General features: G+C 42.5%; 1 protein-coding gene and 1 long non-coding RNA gene across 2 annotated transcripts in view; both read right to left on the bottom strand.

Moving 5' to 3' along the window:
* Positions 1-8,435: 8,435 nt before the first annotated feature.
* Positions 8,436-12,627, bottom strand: LOC128327773 (uncharacterized). The gene is made up of 2 exons (XR_008308779.1): positions 12,187-12,627; positions 8,436-9,664 (listed from the first exon to the last, which is right to left on the bottom strand). It is a non-coding gene; the product is annotated as an uncharacterized LOC128327773 (long non-coding RNA).
* Positions 12,628-16,407: 3,780 nt separating this feature from the next.
* Positions 16,408-19,707, bottom strand: part of LOC128328567 (uncharacterized) — a 39,948-nt gene continuing 36,648 nt past the window's right edge. The window contains exon 5 of the mRNA XM_053258690.1: positions 16,408-16,576. The gene's annotated coding sequence lies outside the window, so the exon portion shown is untranslated. The remainder of the gene's footprint in view (positions 16,577-19,707) is intronic.

Here is a 19,707-nt window from a genome sequence, read left to right as displayed (position 1 = left end):
TGCAAATGTATAGTATTGACAGTCACAGTATTTCTCTCCTATATGCACAAATATCTCTTTGGAGTTCTGTGAAGGAAAAGATATTCTGTATTCCTTTCTTATTGTGATTAGCATCCTGTACAGAAATGTGGCGGGCGGAAAGCAGCACTGTATTGTACAGTGTCCCAGAGCATACCTGAAAGTCTCACCCTGGTGCTGACATGCAGGGAGGCATCCCCCTCCCCATGATCTTGAAGCTTACAGTGTTTGTCTGAGGCAAATGCTGTAAGTGTGATGATAGTTGCTTCTGTGATTGGAGCAGATTGCAAACAGGTCCCCCCCCCCTTTTAGGAATGGTCTAGAGCACATGCCAGGAAATCTTAATATTCTTACTGGCTGCTGTCAAGAAGGTCTATAGCAGGGGTTCCCAAATGGTGGTACTCCAGATGTTGCTAAACTACAACTCCCATCATCCCCAGCTAGAATTTATTGTGTCTGAGGATGATCGGAGTTGTAGTTCGGCAACATCTGGAGTACCACTGGTTGGGAACCCCTGGTCCATAGCCAGGGGGACTTGACAAAGGAGGACAATATGCAGTTAGCTTGAAGGAAAGGGGGAGCATGAAGCTGAAAAGAGAAGTGGCAAAGGGGGTAGGAAAGCAGGGAAACTCTCACACATAGCCTAGGAGGTGTTTTGGGTTGTGTAGTTAGAGATGTTTGGATTTGGGGGTGTCCACTGGGCCAGGGAGGCCAACAATGCAATGGGTCTGGTCTAAAGTACATAAGTAGTCCAAGTTTGAGCTGTAGAGCTTTAATAAGTGTTCCCTTTTTCACAGAAGTCTATTCATACATGGAGTAACAACTCTGGAAAACCTCCATGGATGTTTGACCAGGTGAATAAGTAAAATCAGTCTAGAGACAGAAACAATCAACAGCATCAAAATTGACAGGTAGGCTCTACTTGCTCAGAATACTCAGTATTCTCAACATATTATTATTGGTCTCTGTTCAAATCTGTTCCCCAAAGAGAGATGCTAGAGATTAGTTGTAAATTTAATAGATGACACTTCTGCTTCGCTCAGTGGCATTTGCTGAAGATTGTTGCATATGTTCTTCCTTTTCAGTTTGGCATCCACAGTGAATAGCTCCAAGTCTTTACTAAGCCCCCACAGCCCCAGCTACAGGCTTTTTAGTTTATTGACAAGCATACGGTCACCATTTCTTTCTCTGAAAGTCAATTTCATTTTTTTCAAAAGAAGGTCACATTATGTTGTATCTCAGCTATCGCTGAATGAAACTATGAAAAAATTGTTCCAGTAAGAACTAATCTGCCTACTTTCCTTTCACTATCCCTACAACTTGTCTACATTTGGTTCAAATCGGTTATGTGGTCCACGATAGACCTCTTGCGCCTCAAATGTTCACATGCCCACCATCATGAATCAGGGTGGATGGGATCATCACTAACTAATGCCACTGAGGTGTTCCTGTGTCATTCTATACTTAGGTACACTACAACTGTACCTAACTGTGACTAATTTGGTTCAAATCAGTTAGACAGACCACACAAGTTAGCCCACTTGCACCTCAAAAGTTTACCCGTACACCATCTTGAATCGGAGTGGATGGCATCATCACAAACTATGCCACTGAGGTGTCCCTGTGTGTCACTCACTACAACTGTACCAAATTAGGTTCAAATTGGTTAGATGGTCCACAAGTTAGCCCCACGTGCCTCAAATATGCTAAATCATTGTAAACCGCTTAGAGAGCTCTGGCTATAGAGCAGTATATAAATGTAAGTGCTATTGCTATTGATAAATGTTTATGCATCTGCCATCTTGAATTGGGGTGGATGACATCATCATAAACTATACCATTGGTGCATCCCTATGTGTTCCTACAGCTGTAGCAAATTTGGTTCAAACCGATTAGGCGGTTTAGATGTTCACCCACATGCGCCTCTAACATTTATGCATCTGCCATCATGCATTGGGGTGGATGATATCATGACAAACTATGCCACTGAGGTGTCCCTGAGTGTCACTCACTACAACTGTACCTAATTTGGCTTAAATCGGTTATACATTCCACAAGTTAGCCCACTTGCACCTCAATTGTTCATGTGTCCACCATCTTGAATCAGGGTAGATGATATCATCACAAACTATGCCATTGGTGCATCCCTATATGTTTCTACAGTTGCAGCAAATTTGGTTCAAATCGGTTAGGCAGTTCACAAGTTAGCCCACTTGCACCTCAAAAAGTGTACAGGTGAAACTCGGAAAATTAGAATATCGTGCAAAAGTCCATTAATTTCAGTAATGCAAATTAAAAGGTGAAACTGATATATGAGACAGACGCATTACATGCAAAGCGAGATAAGTCAAGCCTTAATTTGTTATAATTGTGATGATCATGGCGTACAGCTCATGAAAACCCCAAATCCACAATCTCAGAAAATTAGAATATTACATGGAATCAATAAGACAAGGATTGAAGAATAGAACAATATCGGACCTCTGAAAAGTATACAGTGTACTGTGCTTGATTGGCCAGCAAACTCACCTGACCTGACCCCATAGAGAATCTATGGGGCATTGCCAAGAGAAGGATGAGAGAAATGAGACCAAACAATGCAGAATTGCTGAAGGCCGCTAATGAAGCATCCTGGTCTTCCATAATACCTCATCAGTGCCACAGGCTGATAGCATCCATGCCATGCCGCATTGAGGCAGTAATTGCTGCAAAAGGGGCCCAAACCAAGTACTGAATACATATGCATGCTTATACTTTTCAGAGGTCCGATATTGTTCTATTCTTCAATCCTTGTCTTCTTGGTTCCATGTAATATTCTAATTTTCTGAGATTGTGGATTTGGAGTTTTCATGAGCTGTACTCCATGATCATCACAATTATAACAAATTAAGGCTTGACTTATCTCGCTTTGCATGTAATGCGTCTATCTCATATATCAGTTTCACCTTTTAGTTTGCATTACTGAAATTAATGGACTTTTGCACGATATTCTAATTTTCCGAGTTTCACCTGTATGCGTCTGCCATCTTGAATTGGGGTGAATGACATAATCACAACCTATGCTGTTGAGGTGTCCCTATGTGTCCTTACAACTGTACCCAATTTGGTGCATATTGATACAGGCGTTGCAGTTGATAGGGGGTGACGCACACACGGACACATGGAATGCTGGGTGATATCATGAGCCTACTGGAATGTATGCTAAAAATGGCTCTATGATCATACAAGCCTAGATGAAATATTAGTCCAGCAAAATCTGGTGTTTCATTTCAAAATTGTACTCCTTCATTAAGAAATAAATAAAAGCTGTAATCTTTCATCTCATGACCTTCATTTTGGGGTATTATTCAAACAGTCACAACCAAAGACTCCGCCTATTCTGGTGTATCACCACATATCACCCTAGCAATGGCCAGCTCAGATCTCCTTGCTACGAGAAGGCTCCTGGCAACAACCTAATTCCCCAAGCTTATCAAAAGCAAGTCAGCATGGTGGGCCCCCATTCTGGCTCCACTGTTCACATCCATCGACAACCACAGACGTATCCTAAAGGACTGGGCTCATAGTCATAATTCCCATCTTCAAAAAAGGCAGGACGGTTGACCCATCTAATTATAGACCTATTAGCTGGGTCAGTACAATCAGCAAACTCTATGGCAGACATGTGTAGTGGAAACTAAGGGACTGGCTAGAACAAGAAAACAACACCCTGGTGGATTTCCTGACGGAGGGGCAGGCTCAAGGAGGGATGCCTGCAATTGACCAGTGCCTTGTCCTTCAGCACCTAATCCAAAAATACTCTATTCACAACTCAGTCTCCCTGTATTCAGCCTTCATTGATCTCAAGTCCGCTTTTGACTCAATCATACTATGGGAAAAACTAAACGCCTCCTCAATTGACCAACATCTGCTATTTCTCATTCATACTTTGCATTATGACACATCCCTGAAAGTTAGATGCAGGCTGCAGCCCCCAAGGACACTTACCTAACGCCCTTCCAAGCCATAAGGGTGACAAGCAAGGTTGCATACTTCTTCCTTTCTGGTTCAACTTATATATAAACAACATGGTGGGCCTCCTAAACACCCCCCCACCCATGAAGCTGGCAGAGAAATCTATCTCCACCCTGTTCTACGCTGACTCAGCAATCCTCTCAAGGCCCCCCACAGGACTCGAAAGATCACTGGGGTCCCTCACCCAATACTGCAAAGACAACCTTCTGGAAATCAATTACCATAAAAACTAAAATCATGGTCTTCTCTAAGAGACCAAGGACACACTCCTGGCCTATAAATGGGAATGACATCGACCAGGTCTCATGCTTGAAAGACCTGGGGGTGGTCTTCCACGCTTCTGGGACTAGGAAGGCCTATGGCAGCTATTTTGCCCCAAATGCCCAGAGAATCCTAAAATTATTTTGATCAACAGGGAGCCAAAACACACCTGCAGTCCTTAAGCTATTTGAAGCGAAGTCACTGGCACAACTTCTATACGGTGTCCAGCTAGGCCCCATTTCCAACACTGCCTCTCCAGAGCTCATCCAATCCAAATTCCTAAGAGCAGTTCTGCAAGTCCCCCATTGTGTCTCTAATGCTGGTCTACGATTAGAAGCAGGTCTGGTGAAAGTGGAGGCCAGAATCTGGCTGTCCATACTCAACTACTGGCTGAGACTACAGTGGTCCCTCGACTTATGTAATTAATCCATTCCGAACGCATGTTCGGAGGTCGAAATTTTCGTAAGTCGAAGAGCGCACCACGGAAGTCTGGAAACATTCGTAAGTCGAGGAAACCGCATCTAAAAATTCGTAGGTCGAGTAAGCTGAATCTAAACTGGCAACTACTTCTGGTCTTTTTTGTCGCTCGTAACTCGAAAACATCGGATGTCGAGTAGTTCGTAGGTCGAGGGATTACTGTATTCCTCCTCTCAACAGGCCTAGCCCCCTCAACATTGGTGGATGGATTCCAATCCACATGGAAACTATTGCTATCTGAAAAACTATCCTCACTTGGACTCTCCCCTTCCCACCTACTTTCCTTGGGTTTTGAGTGGGCCAGAACATTTATCAAACAGCGCATAATGGACACAGATCACCAAACTGACTTAGAAAGGTGCGTGAACTCTCGTCTCTCTGGAAGTCTAAGGCACATAACAACCCCTGATGGATACCTTACACAGCTAAAAGTACCCAGCCACAGAAGGGCCTTTACCCTGGCTTGCTGCAATGCCCTCTCCTCGACTGTCCTTGAAGGAAGATTCAGGAAGATCCCTTTTCAGGAACGTCTGTGCCCCTGCTCCCTTGCTACTCCAGTACTTACAAGGACTTGGAAGTATCCTCTCAATGCCCCTCCCTTGAGATGGATCTCATCTTACCATTACACTGGCATACCAACTGGCTTATCACTCTGTCCCTGAAACCATCAGGGCCCATTTCACAAAGTCTATGGCAGCATCTTCAGATGTGTCACAATTCCTGACTTCTGTCAAGGAATGACAGAAGTCATGACAACATGGTCCATGTATCTTTGGACAGAACTACACTGTCTATAACTATTTCCTCTCTTATGTAGCTTCTGGTACACCAGTCCTACAGTCTTTATTCAATTGGTGACACTTAACCCTCCTTCCAGGTAAGATAGCTTGCTATTCTCCCACAAATGTGAATGCACAGATACCCCAGAAAAGAACAGGTTCCTTATCTATAACTGATGTTCTTTTCATGGTCATCTGATCAATCACATAACCCCCCCCCCTTTCCCACTGCAGCATTCCTCTCTCTTTTTTGCCTTCTTGACACTCTGCTGCAGTGGATTATGGAAATGAAGGAGGTGGTGTGTGTTATGCTGATTTGGACATGTGCTCTTACTCCATGCATTGGTGTGTGTTTGTGGGGTGGCTCTCCATAAGTGCAGATCCCATAAATGTGACTGCAGAAATGCCCACCTGAAGAACATCGGTTAACAATGAAGCAATCTATTCATCTCTAGCACTGAGCCCCCCACCACATTACTCTCTTGTTCATCTAATGTAGTAGTTTGTGAGCCTTATGAACAGGGACTATATCCTGTGCTGCACATCACACAATGTTGCTCTACAATACATTAATATGGAGTAGTTACCTTTTCCAGCAAAAAACTGGTGATGGCTTATTGTATTATGACTGTGTTGCACTGGGCATAGTTAGTGCATTTGGCATAGCAGAATACACAGAGGAAGCCTACTAATAAGAACAATGGGCCACATAATGTGGATGATTACAAAGTGTAGTTGTGCCAAGATGCAACAACAGTAATTTAGTCCTTCCTAAAATGCCAAAAATTATTCATGGCTATATCTTTCAAATTCCTTCTACAGTGTTGAGCCACATAAAAACAAACAAAAACCTCACAACAAATTATGTGAAATGGAATGAGCCAGAGAAAGTAATTCCAAACATAAATTCAAGGAAAGTCACCAAAGTGGCATTCAGACATACTTAGGAGACCATCTCTTCCCGCTACTTCTCATTGTGAACTCAGTTAGCACAGAGAATCTTCGTAACAACATTATGTGGAAGGATCATGAATTTAGAAGTATGATATTGTATTTTGGACACATGCCCTCTCTGTGAGTTAGGAATTGCCACACACAAGGTAAAATACTTTTAGACCCTGAATGTCATTCCATCCAACACTTTGTTTTGTTGCCATATGGTATATCTTTTTAAAAATGTTTATTCATAAAATATAATGTCAAAAAGGAACAAAAGAAGAAAGAAAACAGATGATTGAAGCTGCATCATTGTTAATAAATCTTGCATCACATTGCTTCTAGGCATTAAGTACCAACATTGTTTACATAAAGTCCAATTTTTGGGAAATGCCTCAATTATCTAACTGGGTTCTTTCCAAAATTGTTTATATCATGTGAACTTTGGAAGCTGCCCAGAGAATATTCATTATGGGGTGGCCAATAAATAAAGTTATCTATATATGAATTTCTCTAAGGCATATCCTTGGTATGTGTGGGAGCTCTCGCAAGAGTTTCTCACTGTGAGAAACTGGTGAGAAAATGGTGGTGGCAGCCAGCCAGCAAGGGGCAAAGAAAACAGCAGTGAATGGCAGTGGCTGGCTGGCCAAAGAAGATGGCCTGTGGGCGGGCATGGGAGAAGACGGCTGGTGGGTGGGCGGGGAAGAAGAAGGTTGGTGGTGGGTGAGCAGGGAAGAAGATGGCGGGCAGGGAGGAAAAGAAGGCGGCGGGGTGGGCAAAAAAGCAGTGGCTTGGGGTGAGGGGAGAAAGCAGCGGTGGTGAACTAGAGGCACAGATGCTCTGTTCCAAGCCCAGCTAGTTATTATTATTCATATTCATCAGCATAGTGTGCCAAACTCTTTGTTTTGATGCCTCCATAGATGGCAATTGTACAGTGTAGGCTTGTGAATTTCAATTCGGCAACAAAACATTTTGTGTCCGAAAATGGCTATTTTGGACATTTTGTACACCTTCCAAAAATTAAAAATGCAATAATGAAGAATTTTGTATCCAAACTGAAACGACCCTGCTTCAGAACCAGCAGGGAGGATGATAGCTTGCAATTTGGTTTCGGATTTGGAGCAAGTCGACTCCAAAAACAAAAATGGGGCATTTTGGGAGGGCTGATTTTGGACCCTCACCGAATTGGGGGGGCTTTGGATTCAGTCAAAAATGAAATTAAAAAAAACAACGAAATGCACACCCCTAATACAGTGCCCTCTTTCTTTGCTAACAGAATGGACTGGACGTCAACATATTGCTAACCATAGTCTTATGAATTTCTTCTATACCTTTGCAGACAGCCTAACAAAACTAAAATAAGGTTTTTTTTTAAATCAAAGTCTACAACATCTTTAATATAGTACAGGATCTTCTCCAATAGTTCTTTAGTAGCTGTAATCCCACTAAATATGGGATAAATTTCCTCCAAGAGTACCACATCTTTCATGGGGATGGGGTCGTAGCTCAGTGGTAGAGCATCTGCTTTGAATGCAGAAGGTGCCAGGATCAATCTACCTGTATGGCATCTCCAAGTAGGGCTGGGAAAGACTCCTGCCTGAAACTTTACAGAGCCGTTGCCAGTCAGTGTAGACAATACCAAACTAGATGGACCAATGGTCCGACGGTATAAGGCAGCTTCCTATGTTCCTAACATATATTTGAAGGTGTTCAAATATATGTTAGGAACATAGGAAGCTGCCTTATACCAAAAATCCTTCATGACCTAGATGATGTATACCACCTGTACAATAATTTGTAAATGTTCTCCCTGGAAACCATATCAGATATGTATCTAGAATATTCCTTATAGATATATACCCATTATTCCTCATGAATATTCCTATGGAGTTATCTTTCCTATCAAATAGTAGTTATTTGTATTAGTGAAACATATCAAGATTGCATAGGTTTTGAAAGAAGCTTTTTCTTATTGTCTTCTGGTAGCATACATTCTTAAATGGAGCTAATGGTCTATTGAAATTGGCCATCTAATATACATTCTGTATATAATTACAAATTTGTATGAACTGAAAAGAAGAAAACATAGATTCCCAGATATTTGGCAAGGTTAATTGTACAACATTACTACAACGTCTTGTGAAAAAAATCCATAAACCTATTAAGATGATTTCTAGACTGAAGCTCAAAATTTGTAGTCTCTCTTGCTATCTGAAAACCTTCAATATTTAGCAGTGATGTTCATGGTGATGTATCAGAAGCTAGGGTTTGTCTGAGTTTATCTCACACCTTGTTTATCTCTGATCTGATTTGGATAAGCAGTTTGCCAGCCATGCTTGGCTAACCAGACGGAATCCCTTAATAGGATATATTTATTGATACTATATCAACTGCTCATGCTGCGGACTCCTCCAAATCAGCAAACTGGTGGATGAAAATGTATAGGACACTTTATAGCAGTGATCTTCACTATTTTCCACTATTAGATGGAAAACAGTGATCTTCTACTATTAGATGGGGGGCACTTTCGCAAAACAACAACAACAACAAACCCCTTCAATGTGGGAGCCATTTCCCACTGCTGACCCCTGCACAGTATTGTACTTTTCTCAGTGTTCCATCCCTTTAAGAGAGATGGAGCCCTTTCTTAAGAGCTCTGAGGGGAAAATGCTGGGAAGGACTACACTCCATGCACTCCTTCCAAGAGGACGCAGGGGCTTAAGAGTACCCCATTTCCTTTAAAGGAGCCCCCTGGTGCTAGGCAAAGCACTGGACTACACAGAGAGAAAGATCATCTCTGCATGGTGCCAATGGGACTATGCAGTATATTCAGCTTCCGCCAAAGATGCACATAGGTCCAATAAACAATTAGTCAGAGAGTGACAGTCAAGGCTGATATGGCCGCCACTAGTTCCCGGGCCCTACAATGAAGAACGCTGCTTCACAATGTATTTTTGTAGGAAATCTACATATATGAACTTGTGTCAGTTGTTTGTTACTAAATTAGTCTTCTGAATACTTCAATAGATGTTTGGATTGCAATTCTTTACATCATGGGAAATTTTCTCAAAGTAGTTTGGACCAGGATGTGGTCACAAGATCTGCTTGGATGTTGAGGAGGACCCAAAAGCAATTTGGTACACCCAGATCCAGGTAGGAAGTCGACTTGGATGTCCTCACTGTTAAGAATGACAATGAAGGTAGGATGAGACAAAAATGATGTTATCTACAAAGAACAGACAGTGCAGAACTAGAAATTTGTGACTTTAAGTAACAATCCCTCCGTTTCTCTCTCTACCTTTTATGCTCAACTTTAATATCTTACTATACTTCCTTGAATAAATTGCCCCATTTTAGGAGCAGGATGCAAAATTAAACGTAACACTCCATTACCGTCTTACCTGCGTGCTCTACGGATTTATAAATCCACTCAAAGGCTTCACGTGCCCTGTTTCCCTCCCCATAGCCTCACTTATCTTTCTGAGAACATAAGGTACAAAATCTCTTTACTCCCAGCTGTCATCATCCTTTTGTACCGTACCACTAACTGCACCTTCTCTGGTGCTAAGTAGTATAGAACTCCAGCAGAGTATATTAATTTATATGTAGCTGGTGACATTTGTTTTCCATAGAACATTTGCTACTTATCACATTTGCTGCTCTTTTTAAAATGCAAACATAGTAATATATGCAGCAGAAAGCTTACTGGGCAGGATCCCAACTCTCCTGTTTTTCTTAACTCAGAAAAGGCACCTAGTTAGTCAAAAAACATGGGGATTATAAATGTTTTGTTCCTCTGTCTAGGAACAGCTGTTGCGGCTGCTACTACTAACAATAGTGCAGGCCTGTGAAACCCCACTACTTGGCTTCCATCTCCCTTCATGCCTCCAGCTGCCCCCCTGAACACACACACACCTGTAGACTGCATCTGTTGAGGGTACTTCCACTGAGGCTACCCAACAGTTGGCACTACTTCTACTACTTTTTGATCCATAATCCCAGGCCAATGGTAGCGATTGAAAATCTTTTCCCATCTGTGTTTGAGCCACTGTCACAGAGAGAATTCACATGGGGACACACTTGGTGCTTCATCTCAGGTGTTCCTGGTCTAGGTGTATGAGAGGCAGTAGTTGTAGCTGGTGTCTGTGCTTGTGCTCTCAAAGGAAATAGCAGACACATGGAGACTTTGCTTGGGATGTGGCAGCAGTGGGCCTACTCACACACTGAGACATTAGCTTTCAGCAAAGTACTATTAGGGGTCAGCTACTTTGGGGTCAGCTACTACCATAGTAATACTATTACCAAAGTACTATTAGGGGTCAGCTACTTTGAGGCTGCAAGAATTTTGACCTAGCCTATGCATGAAGCAGAATGAGATGGGAATGTGTCCATGCGCAGAATGAGGTGGGAATGTGTCCATGCGCACACATGAGTTTGTGTTGTGTGTGTAAACACTACATCTGGCAGTTTTAGATCAGTACACCACAATACTTCCCCAAACTAGCACATCAGAGACTAAGGCCACAACCACACGTAATGTTGAATGGGCCTGCGGTTCAGTGGACGTTACGTCCGAATGGCAGGCAACTTGGGTTACACACGGTGACTAAACCAAAGATTCAGATTTGGAACTCAAATTGAATCCTCGAATTATAGTGAGTTTCTTTGTTGCAACCCAAGATTCTAGGCATTGGACCCATGGTTCCGCATTACATATGAATGCGCCCTAAGATTCTAGCCCATTTGTTAACCTATTGTGCTAGTGTCCACTTACAAAAGGAATATAACCTAAGAGTCCTGCTGAAAGACCAAGGATCTTCCTAGTTGTTATTTATTATTATTTATTTACACAGTCAGACAGGTGTTATTGACTGGTTTGTTTTATTCAGACATCGAGTCCTTCCCAAGGATTTGGGATGGCTGAATTTTATTGTCAATGTTGTTGCTGTTGTTGTTGTTATTATTATTATTACATTTTATATCCTGCTCTTCCTCCAAGGAGCCTAGAGCGGTGTACTACATACTTAGGTTTCTCCTCACAACAACCCTGTGAAGTAGGTTAGGCTGAGAGAGAAATGACTGGCCCAGAGTCACCCAGCAAGTATCATGGCTGAATGGGGATTTGAACTCGGGTCTCCCCGGTCATGCACTCTAACCACTACATCATTCTGGCTCTCAAGTTCTGCATCCTGTTTCTAGCTGTAGTGAGCCAGATGCTTCCAGAAGACTCAGAAGCATGTCATAAAGGCAGCAGTTCTTGCCATTGTTTGCCCTGTATTATGCAGTAAACTGACTCCGAACAAAGGTAGTCTGTAAAGCTATCATGGTAATAGCCACTGATAGACCTATCCCCCATGAATTTGTCTAATTGCCTTTTAAAGCTATCTAAGCCAATGACCATCACCACATCTTAAACAACTTTAATGCAGGAGTTCTTTCAAAAATGTGATTCCCTTCTCACCTCCTCATTCTGTTGCACGTGTAGAGCAGGCCTTTCAGGAAGCAGTAGGCAGCCTCTGTCAAGAACATGAGATTCTACATTCTGCTCCCCCATTTGGCAGACCATGGAACTACCACAGCCTACCATAGGACTTGCGGCTCCTAGGTTGACCCTGCCCAAGCAGGCTGGGCATTGGATCCTCCCAATGCAAGGAGAATAAGGTTTCACCTCAGAATCAAGATGTTTTTGTCTTCTTCTTACCTGCAATTCTTGGTTGACTGTTTGCTTTGACCCTTGGCTTTGGCTCTGACTTTCAGCTTGCTTCCCCGTCCTGGTTGTCTATTTGGCTCGCCTCTTGGCTTGCCTTCTGATTCTCGCTGCTGGTTTTTCTGACAAGTTTGTCAATTTTAACTTATACTTTGAAAATGATTTTTTAAAAACATCTCTCTCTCTCTCTCTCACTCACACACACAGAGAGATTTTCAAGTAGGGGTGAGGCTTCTGCTTCTCTCACATGGGAAACAAATCACACACAAACAAAACAAACAATCAGATAAAGGTTGGGTTTTTTATGTTTTGCTTTCCTGGAGGGAAAGCCCGCAGTCAGCTTCTTTCCACCTTCCATTACCATTCAGCAACTCAGTTCTCCTCCTGGCTTTCTGCTTGTTCTAAAATTACAGTACTGTACTTCCAAATGCTGGCCCGAACGGGGAAGGAGCACAAGATGCCAAGAGAATGAATCAGGCAGCTGCAGCTGCTCCTGCTGGACAGGAGGACTAGCAGCAGGAAGGGAAGTCTGACTCTTTTTGACTCTGCTGCTGGGACCTGCCGATCTGGATATAAATTCACAGGGGATGCAACTGAACCCTTGTGCCTTATCAGCACTTGCACACTCACCCCTGGTTCTGCCCCTGCTGCTTGCTCTGTATTTGCTGGGCTGCTGGGGCTCTTGAGTGGGAATCAGGGACTGGGGAGAGCTTCTGCAAAGGAGAGCTTCAGGAAGGCCTGCAGGCAGGGTGGCCTCTGGAAGCCCCACCCACCACTGAACAGCTGAGAGTTGGGGCAGTGAGGGAGCTGTAGCAGCCTGCATGGAGCCTTTCAATAGCAGACTGTACAGGGCTCCTGCAGCACTACAGGTCGGCCGGGCAGGAGGAGAAAGATAAATTTCTGCAGGGCAGGCTGCTCCAGTGTAAGGCCTGTCCCAGCTCGGGGCTTGGGTCACCACATCCAAAAGACGGCCCTGCCCCCAGTCCCATCTTTGGACTCCAAGCCATCCTGTGGCAAGCTGCTTATGTCCCCACTCTGATATCCTTCTTCTTCCTCTGGCCCCATCATTAGTATGTGCGCAATAGTGTTGGCTACCAGAAGAGTTCTATTCAGATGCCAATTTTTAACAGAGCTACAGTTCTGCAAAATGTCAACACATTTTAAAATTACATTATTATTTAAAATATTTATACCCCACCCCTCCAGTGAATTACTGCAACATTTTTTAACATTCAAGTGCAATGACGTGCTCTAGTCTACACAGTGAAATAAGTGGTGCAAACTAGGATGTTTGTTTTTAGAATGAATGGAACCTGATACAAATGGCTGCCCCTCATTGGTTCCATTGGTTCTGAAATGAATGGGCTGAAGGGACATGAATGGATGTGCATTTTCAGAACCCACATTTATTTTAATTTTTATGTAAAGGTTACTTTCTTGTAACTATAGTATAGTTACTTATTTGTAACTATAGTGAGCTTGTATCTGTAGGAGCTCCAGTGTACAGTCATTTCCTGGTGCCATCTTAATAGCCATTATGTCCCAGAATACAATATTTTTTGTAGACAAGTGTGGTTAAAAAAATTACTACTGCCATGAAAAAATGGTGGTCATCCCTTATCAATGCTGCAACTTGGAGCAGAAGGGTACTAAAGGTGATAACCTACCTCACAGGCTTATTGTGAGGATAAATATAACAATGTTAATCATTGGATGACCTACGCTGGGAACTAGACAGGGGGAGTGCGTCCCTGTTGGTTCTGCTGGACCTCTCGGTGGCGTTCAATACCATCGACCATGGTATCCTTCTGGGCCGCCTCTCGAGTATGGGAATCGTAGGTACTGCATTGCAGTGGTTCCGGTCCTTTCTTGGGGGGAGGGTCCAGAAGGTGGTGCTAGGAGACTGCTGCTCGGCCCCATGGCCGTTGGCCTGTGGGGTCCCGCAGGGTTTGGTCTTGTCCCCCATGCTGTTTAACATCTACATGAAACCGCTGGGAGAGGTCATCCGGGGATTTGGACTGAGTTGTCAGCAATATGCGGATGACACTCAGCTCTATCTCTCCTTGTCACTGGATCCTAGCGAGGCGGTGGATGTCCTGAATCGGGGGCTGGAGGCCGTGATGGGTTGGATGTGGGCTAGTAAACTGAAATTGAAGCCGGATAAGACGGAGGTACTGTTGGTCAGTAGGAGAGCCAATCGGGATGAGGAGATTCTACTGGTTCTGGATGGGGTTGCACTCCCCTTGAAGTAGCAAGTACACAGCTTGGGGGTACTACTGGACCCGGCTCTGCTTTTGGAAGCTCAGGTGGAGGCAGTGGCCAGGGGTGCCTTTGCATGGCTTCGGCTAGTGCGCCAGCTGTGTCCCTTTCTCGAGAAGGCAGATCTGGCCATGGTTACCATGCCTTAGTCACGTCGCAGCTGGATTACTGTAACGTGCTCTACGTGGGACTGCCCTTGAAGAATATCCAGAAACTGCAGCTAGTGCAAAACGCGGCAGCGAGGGTTTTATCCGAAGCTGCCCGTTGGGAGCACATCACGCCCATTCTGAAAGGGTTGCACTGGCTCCCGGTTCGTTTCCGGGTCCAATTCAGGGTGCTGGTTTTGGCCTTTAAAGCCCTTAACGGTTTGGGCCCGGGGTACTTGAGGGACTGCCTGCTCCCAAGGGTTGCTGCCCTCTTGACGAGGACATCTGAGGGGGCCCTGCTCCGGGTGCCGACAATGAGAAAGGCCCGGCTGTCGTGCACTCAGGACAGGGCCTTCTCTGTTGCTGCCCCCAGACTTTGGAATGCTCTCCCAGTGGCCACTCGCTTCTCGGACTCCATCACGGCTTTTAGAAAGCTTGTTAAAACTTGGCTTTTTATCCAGGCTTTTACATAATAGTTTTTACTGCTGCTTCTATGTGTTTTTACCTGTTGTATCGTTTTTATGCTTGTATTTTATAGATTTTAAATTTGGTTTGTTTTTATATTTTTTTAGCTTAATACTTTTATTGTCTTTTAATTGTATGTTTTAACTTTTGTAAACCGCCTTGGGGTTGTCTTTTAATGAAAGGCGGTATATAAATGCAACAATAAATAAATAAATCACTCTGCGTTCCTTGGAGGAAGAGCAGGATATAACTGTAAAAACAGAAATAAAGATGATGCCCACAGGAAGCAGCTGCACATCAGAGCTCCACATAAAGTTATGTTACAAACAAGAGAGTAACCCCACCCCCCGGCCCGGCACTTAAAGCCCTTTAAAAATGAATAGGGTTATGAAAATGAATAGGGACCCTTGAAATGACTTTAAAAATAAATAGAAATAGGCCTGAATGAGCCCAGACAAAAATAAATGAAACTTCAAAAATGAACGAGCTCTGAAATCACAACAACATTTTTGCAAACTTGAAATGTTTGGTCTGTCTTGTTTCCAGTGACTGTTATTAATGTGCTGAAAGTTTATCTCATGCTGTGAACATACAGAGCATATGTTGTAAGCTTATTGAATGCCAAAAGAAAATTTTCACTTGAATCAAGGTAACATAAGCCCTCTTCGGACATTAAAAACAAAGGATGCTGTACCCTTACACAGTGACCCAAGAGTGTGCCTGCAAGCCCTGCCCCAATCTTCCAGTCATGGACAGAATCTGTCCGTGGTAGCTTTGGACAAACACTGTCAGTGTGGACAGCACTGGGTGAGACTTCTGAACGCATCAGTGCTGGAGTGCGGCATGTGGTGTGCTCTTGGGATGTTGCATAAGTACAGTGTACCGTTTTTAAATATCTGAAGAGGGCTATAGCAGTTATACAATTGTGACAATAAGAGAAGACCTGCCAGGGAAATAAAACACGTTAGAGCACAGGGAGAACCTTCTTGGTTGCAGCTCCTCAACTCTGAAATTCTCTGCCTAGGAAACACTGTCAGACTCAATCATAGTAGATGTTTAGTGTCTAATTTCATTCCAAACTGATTTATATCTGCTTTTTTAAAATAAAGGTGTTACTGTTTACTATATATTGGTATTTTCTGGATGTTGTTTGATTCCTTTGACAAAGAAAGGCAGAACAAATAGATTCCACATTTGTTGTGGAATCCACCTTTGGGACTGGATTGACACAACAATGTGGAATCAAGTAACACCTTTTTAAAAAATTAGTTATCAAAATTTAAATAACTTCTTCATTTCCCTTTGCTAGGGTACAAGCAAAAAAAATTCTAACCATGTGCTTCAGTTCTCTTTCCAAAGACCTTTTATTGCGCAAAAGTTTGATAAAGGTTGGTACAAATCAATCAAAACCGTTTCAGCATACAAGCCATCATCAGTTTACAATCAAGCACAGAAAAAGACCTCTTCTGTTTCGCAGTTGTTAAATTCCTTAACCAGGTAACTTTGTTTCATGACTGGTGGAGAGATAATGAGGGAGGGAGGGAGAGGGAGGGGAGTCACCTGATTTTCTCACAGGCCAATGAATCTTATAGCATCAGCTAATGCTTCTCAAGCCTTGACATCTGTTTTTAACTTTCCTATAAATAATGCTTCCTTTATTTTCCTTTTTTGTAAATTCCTCTCAATCCCCCAAATAAATATTTTAGTAGGCACTACTTTGCCTTTGTGCTTTTTTCTCATATGCATTGACCAGGGCTTTGTTCTCTGAGCACTATACCTCATATCTGCTAGATGTTCTCTATACCTATCTTTCAGCGGTTTACCAGATTCTCCTATATAAAATGAAGTGCAACCTAAACATTGAATTTTATATATATTGCACCTTTCTTTCCACAATTTCTTTCCCCTGTTCACAAATTTCACAATCTAGTGCATCACATCTCCTATCACACAATCTGGAATTAACTAATTGTTGTTTTAATGTTATTGATGCTGTGCGAACTACATCACTTTAATTCCTTGTCTTTCCAAGATTCTCTGGGTTTGCCATGTAAATCTATCCATAATAAAATATATTTTTAGCACAGGCAAACCCTTAATGAATCTAACTCTTCTCCAACTTTTTGAAACAGGCAATCCATACCCATTCTTCCTGACTAGGTTTTCTGCTTTCTCTCTAGATTCCTCTTGATGTTCAACTGTGGAGACATTCATTGCCCTCTTTGTCACATTTTTCATAGTTTGTATTTTCACTGTTTTGGGGTGTGCTGACTGATTATTTAATAAAAGGAGAATCTGATAGGCTGCTGAAGATATATATAGAGAATATCTTGTCTGTAGGGGAAGTAAGTTTTGCACAGGCAAGCTTCCACATGCCCACCCACCCACTCTCCCTTTCTCCTGGTCATGTGAATATCCTTTATATTTACCCAAATATAAGATGACACTGAATTTAAGACAAGCCCTTTAAAAATAGAGATCAAATACAGGCTATACCCTAATTTACCCAAAAGAAAGAGGACCCTGATTTCTAACATGAATGAATTGGGAGAAAACACTAATCTCGGATTCAGGTAAATACAGTAATTGACAATTCCACTGAAAAGTATCTGTGCGTGCCCAGCTGCACTGAACCAGCATACCTTAGAGCAGGCCTGCTCAACTTAGGCCCCACAGCTGCTTTTGAACCACAACTCCCATAATCCCCAGCCACAGTGCCCCATAGCCAGGGATTATGGGAATTGTAGGCTAACATCTGCAGGAGGGCTGAAGCTGAGCAGCGCTGCCTTAGAGAGAGCCTTCTTCTGTATGATCCTCACTGCACATTGAGATCATCTGGAGAGTACCACCACTAGTTACTACCAGTATGTCTGGTGCTGAATCAGAGCCAGGCCTTCTCTGTAGCTGCTCCAGGACTGTGGAATGCATTCCTGGCAGAAATCCATAGTTTGGGCTCATTACTGGTCTTCAAGAGAGTCCTAAAAACTTAATTGTTTGGTCCTCAAAGGTTTTTAAATTGTTCTTAAATGTGTTTAACTGGTCTTGAATGATTTTAAACTATTTTAAAAAGTTTTTTATATTATTTTGATTGTTTTAAATGGTTGTTTGTTTCTTTTGTTGTTGTTGTACATCATCCAGAGCCTTTGGACAGGGCAGTATAGAAGTGTAATAAAGAAACAAAACAAAACAAAATGAATAGTGTGCTCTAAGTTTTCTCTTGAACATGATATCAGCAAATTGTTTTTTTAAATTAATGACAGAGTTATAGTTCTTTGCTTTCACTACAGAAGGTGCATTTGTATAAACGGAAAATAGAATAGATAATTTGACCTATACAACCAGTTTTTCCTTTTGCAGCGTTACCAATCATTTTATATGGCAGCTTCCCACTAGTATTTTCATTACAGTTTAAGAACTGCAGGAAGGAGAGAGTAAAACCAGGAGGTGCCTGCAAATGACGATGCTTTGGATGTTCATAAATAGATGCTTTGGATGTTCATCCAGAAGTGATCATATTTTAAATCTGAGTAAGTCAGAGTTTCAAGTGTTTAAAGGCAGTATCGGCACTATCCTGGTCCCACAGCAGAACTTCCATATGCAGTGAAAGATAATCAAACAAACAATCTGTTTATGTGTTAAGTCTTTGGTGGGTAGTTGTGATTCTTTCTAGATAAATCCTATGGTTTGTCTATAGTATTTTAGTTTTACAGTGGTATTTTTCTCAGTATGGTAAGTATCCAGTACTGTTATAGGGGTTGTTTAAAATGTCATAGAGTTTAGAACAGGTGAATACTGTTGGCTTGTGATCAAATTGCAATGAATTTGATGAACTATATAGTCATCCTGCTACAGATTATATTTCTGGCTGCCTCTTTGCAAATGAATAGAGCTTGGCATCCTTTCCTGTGCCAGGTCTGTCTGTGTAGTTTCTGTGACCTCAGAGAGATAAAGTGATGGCAATGTGATTTTCAATGTGATGGCATATCATCTTGGCATATCTTCCTACTTCTAGAGTTTGCTAGAAGACTAGACATAATATATATAGATATATGACATAATGCCATATCGTAGGCATTATGACAACCAATGCCTGTTCATAAACAGGCATTTTTTCTGGACAAGTCTGGTTATCTTTACCATTTCATCCTGGTTTATGGGAGTAAAAGTACAATGGTTTATGGTTTATGGGAGTAAGTTTGCTATATATGCCTTGTTTTGACACTGAAAAACATTCCATCTTCCTACTGGATGATTTATACCTAGAACTAAACCAGCGGGGGTGTGGAGGGGTAGTGGTTCTGATAGACCTCTCAACAGCTTTTGATAATATCAGGGCTGGTATCATTCTGGATCACCTTGACTTGTTTTAAGATGGCTCCAGTCTTTCCTGGAGTACGGACTCCAGAAGATGATGCCAGGGGACTCCTGCTGGATGTTTTGACCTCTGCCCTATAGAATTCTGCAGAGTTCAGTCTTGTTCCCTATGCTCTTTAACACCTAAATTAAACCACTGGGGGATATCATCTGGGGATTTGAAGTTGGCTGTCATTAGTATGTGGATCATATGCTGCTCTTTACTAGGGATGTGCGAAACGTTTTGGGTACAGAAAGATCTTTACCCGAAACTGCCCGTTTTGGGTGATTT

This window comes from Hemicordylus capensis, chromosome 5 (assembly GCF_027244095.1).
Source record: "Hemicordylus capensis ecotype Gifberg chromosome 5, rHemCap1.1.pri, whole genome shotgun sequence".
Lineage (NCBI taxonomy): Eukaryota > Metazoa > Chordata > Lepidosauria > Squamata > Cordylidae > Hemicordylus > Hemicordylus capensis.
The sequence above is the reverse complement of the archived record's forward strand: the minus strand, read 5'-3'. Positions and strand labels throughout refer to the sequence as shown.